At 50.5% G+C, this 4,560-nt stretch overlaps 1 non-coding gene across 1 annotated transcript; it reads right to left on the reverse strand.

Moving 5' to 3' along the window:
* Window positions 1-3,697: 3,697 nt before the first annotated feature.
* Window positions 3,698-3,827, reverse strand: LOC134573818 (U6atac minor spliceosomal RNA). Its single transcript, XR_010085376.1, has one exon. It is a non-coding gene; the product is annotated as a U6atac minor spliceosomal RNA (small nuclear RNA).
* Between the last annotated feature and the right edge of the window lie 733 nt (window positions 3,828-4,560).

A 4,560-nucleotide genomic window follows, 5' to 3' on the forward strand; every position in this document is an offset into this window, starting at 1 on the left:
TCATCAAGCTTGATGATCTCAGCCATAAAGGCGGGGCCAGTCGAGGGGAGACCAGCACGATGTGGGGGGAAAAAAAGGTGAGTAAAAACACACATATACACACACATACCATGACAGACACACACCATGACACAGACAGACCGTGACACTGACACACACACCATGACAGAGACACACCTTAAAAAAGACACACACACATACCATAACACAGACAGACCGTGACACACAGACACACACATTACATGACACAGACAGACACACACACCATGACACACAGACACACACACACCACGACACAGAGAGACCGTGACAGACACACACACACTGTGATACAGACAGACACACACACAATGACACAGACACACATTGCATGACACAGACAGACACACCATGACACACATTATTGCTACCTATGGGGTCCAGTGGGCGACCGGCCAAGGGATTGTGCAGGCGGGCGCCAGGCGGCATGCTGATTGCAGGGATTGTGTGAGCGGGAGAAATTTGGACACATTGAATGGGAGAGCGGGAGAAATTTGGACTCATGGAAAGGGAGAGATGGAGAAATTTGGACATATGGAAAGAGAGAGCGGGATAAATTTGACACGTGGAGGGGTAGAGGGAGGAATTGGACACATGAGAAGAATTGGACACATGGAGGGGGTAGAGGGCAGAATTGGACACATGGAGGGGGTAGAGGGCAGAATAGAACACATGGAGGGGGTAGAGGGCAGAATAGAACACATGGAGGGGGTAGAGGGCAGAATTGGACACATGGAGGGGGTAGAGGGAGGAATTGGACACATGGAGGGGTTAGAGGGAGGAATTGGACACATGGAGGGGGTAAAGGGAGGAATTGGACACATGGAGGGGGTAGAGGGAGGAATTGGACACATGGAGGGGGTAGAGGGAGGAATTGGACACATGGAGGGGGTAGAGGGAGGAATTGGACACATTGAGGGGGTAAAGGGAGGAATTGGACACATGGAGGGGGTAAAGGGAGGAATTGGACACATGGAGGGGGTAGAGGGAGGAATTGGACACATGGAGGGGGTAGAGGGAGGAATTGGACACATGCAGGGGGTAGAGGGAGGAATTGGACACATGGAGGGGGTAGAGGGAGGAATTGGACACATGGAGGGGGTAGAGGGAGGAATTGGACACATGGAGGGGGTAGAGGGAGGAATTGGACACATGGAGGGGGTAGAGGGAGGAATTGGACACATGGAGGGGGTAGAGGGAGGAATTGGACACATGGAGGGGGTAAAGGGAGGAATTGGACACATGGAGGGGGTAGAGGGAGGCATCCAGATAAAAACATTTTTATATAAAGACTCTTCCCTTTTTCACCATTATGACTTAATCAGCCGATTGCATTTGTCCACCCTCTATCCCTGCGGTTGGTTACAGATACTTCAATTTTTTCCAATATTTTAGACATGGCGCAGTTGTGCCGCGCTGAGCAGGAGGAGAGCCACACTAATCCAGTAAATGTTAGAGTGCATAATGAGGTGTTTGTGTGTGTCCCATGGCACTGCCCCCTGTACAGCATTTATTAGGTGGTTAACTGGCACATGACTCACACATTATTGTTACCTATGGGGTCCAGTGGGCAACCGGCCAAGAGATTGTGCAGGCGGGCGCCGGGCGGCATGCTGATTGCAGGGCAGGCGGCTAGTGGCACGAATAGGGAGCTGTTCTGTCTCTGCTCCCTGGCGCGCCGCTTAATGAGACTGGGGCCAGAATATGACGTCATATTCCGGCCCCGGTCTCATTAAGCGGCGCGCTGGGGTGGGGGAGCAGAGACAGAACAGCCAGCACCCCCTGCGGCCGCCAGAAGAGCTTCCTCTGCGGCCGCAGGTCAGCCAGCTGCCTGCCCGGCCCCAGGTGCCGACGGCCCACCGGGAAATTTCCCGGTATCCCGGTGGGCCAGTCCGGCCCTGATGGTGGGAGGGAGGAGGGGGTGATGGGGGTGATGGTGAGAGGGAGAAGGGGGTGATGGTGAGAGGGAGGAGGGGTTGATGGTGAGAGGGAGGAGGGGTTGATGGTGAGAGGGAGGGGGGTGATGGTGAGAGGGAGAAGGGGGTGATGGTGAGAGGGAGAAGGGGGTGATGGTGAGAGGGAGGAGGGTGACGGTGAGAGGGAGAGGGGGGTGATGGTGTGAGGGGGGGTTGTGGTTTGAGGGGGTAATGGTGTGAGGGGGAGGGGGGGCGATGGTGAGATTGAGATGGGGTGATGGTGAGAGGGAGAGGGAAGTGATGGTATGGGGGGATGATGGTGAGAGGGAGGGGGTAATGTTGTGAGGGAGGGGGGCTGTGGTGTGAGGGGGGTAATGGTGTGAGGGGGAGGGGGGTGATGGTGAGATTGAGGGGGGGTGATGGGGAGAGGGTGGTTAAGGTGATGGTGTGAGGGACGGGGGATGATAAGGAGAGTGGGGGGGAACTACAAAAATTTTTTATTCCCTGGTGGTCCAGTTTGGGCTGGCTGGTGGTAAGGTGGCCATTATATCCGGTCTGCAGCTCCACAGAGCTGCAGACCATGTATCTTGCAAGACCCGTCAGTGTTGCCATGCTAACCCGCAGCAATGCTCTGATTGGCCAGTTCTTGCGAGACACATGGTCTGCAGCTTTGCACATTGCGGAGTTGCAGACCGGTGTCTGCGATTGCTGGCCGGGCAGACAGGAGGGGCCTCGCACCCTGCGGCATACTGAGCAAGCCACCGGGCCCCCTCCTAGTGTCGGGTCCTCAGTCACTGACCTAACACAGTCTGCCCTAAGGCAGTTTAGGTGGCCGCGAGGCCTTAGGCGGCTGCCTAAACTGCCTAATTAGAGAGCCGCCTCGGCCCCAGAGGAATCTCTCTGAGGAGAAATTCCTTATTTTTTTCATTCTATGTTATGTTTCTAGGGTTCGTGCCAAGAGTGAGTGGGTACCACTCATACTGACCACCTCTGTTGGGAATATTTCTCATACAGGGGATCTTAGTCATTTCTTCTATTGCGCTCTGTATAGGAGCTTTAGCCCTCCAAGAGGCTGTGGTTGGTGCACGGAAGACCCACGGCAAGTTGTTCATAAATGGTTTGACTGCTTACACAGGAAGTGTGCAAGGGTACCATAACCACTACAATGCGGCATAGAGGTTATGGTGTTTGGAATTACCCCGCAGACAGTGCCATTGCCATTTAACTGCTGACCCCCCTATCCCGCCCGTGATGTCTATCTCTTCGTATTCTCCAATTACACTGTATTCCAGTAGCTGCCCAGTGACATTGTCTCTATGGCTGAGCACGTCTGTCACGGTATCAGGGTTACTTACTAAGGTGAGAATTCAACGTGAATAGCCAAAAATCGGAGCAGCCAATCTGAAAGTGTAGCTGACTTAGAAATGTTTTCTGTTTTTGGCTATTTTGAGATTAAATTGGAAATTGACTTTAAATTCTCACTTTAGTGGATAATGCTGTAAATATAGAATATATAGGTACATATATAAAGGGAGGCAATGCTTTCCTATGGCGAAGGACTAATGTGCGCACTGCGCAGGCCGCGCATGAGGTTCCCCCTCGGTGTTAACGTCAGAGGAGACAAAGACAGCCCAGAGGGACCTCAGCGCAGGAATAAGAAGCGTGTAAAATGGGTTTTTAAAGATTTATGTTCCAAAAACTAAAGTGTCCCTTTAACCCCAATTGAAGGCTAAAACTCTCTTCAAAAAACATGGTTAGAGATGCCACGAAGTAAGTGGCAGTGCCTTAACCGTATATGTGTTGTAAAGGCCACTAGGACCTCTTCCATCCTTGTCAAGGGGAGTGCTAACCTTCTCTCCTTTCATACAACACAAAGTCAATGGGACACATCAGCTCTATATATGTCTTCTATATCCAATATATGTTTACATTGTAGTGAGCACACAACCTTTACTACATGATAACGTAGGCATTCACTAAATTAGTTTATATTGTCAGCTTGTATGTCCTATGCTTTTATTTGTTTACTTTCCAACCGAAAACACAGATAAATGCCAAATTCTCACATTTTTAAAACAGATTTAATTTATGCACAAGCTCGACCAATCACATTACAGGGGGCGGGGCGTACGACCGTTGACGTAATGGCTGAGCATCCGCATTTGACGAGCAGGTCTCGTTTACCTCAAAATCCCGCAAACTCGATCTTTTTGATGGAAGTAAACGAACACGAGCCTCGCAAAACGCACGTTTTTCACGTTTGACGCAAACAGGGGCCATCTTGTGAGTGGCGCAATGCGTGACCGTTAGTGTGGGTGAAACGGTCCCTCCATTTTGTGAATGGCATAGTCACAAAGAGGCTCTAGTGTGACCTCTAGTGCCTGAAGTTGGAAATCACAGGCAAAACACTGGATAATGAATACATTATATTTATTATGAATTTAATGTATAACTACTCACTATGTGCATGATATCAGTGATGGTTATCTACTATACTACCTGGATGTTTTATGGGCTAAAGACTGGCTTAACATTATTTAGAGTGAATTTCACAAACTAGCCATTGGGGTATGCTTTATTTTTCATTAAAAGATACTATTGCCTG

This window comes from Pelobates fuscus, chromosome 9, assembly GCF_036172605.1.
Source record: "Pelobates fuscus isolate aPelFus1 chromosome 9, aPelFus1.pri, whole genome shotgun sequence".
Taxonomy (NCBI): domain Eukaryota; kingdom Metazoa; phylum Chordata; class Amphibia; order Anura; family Pelobatidae; genus Pelobates; species Pelobates fuscus.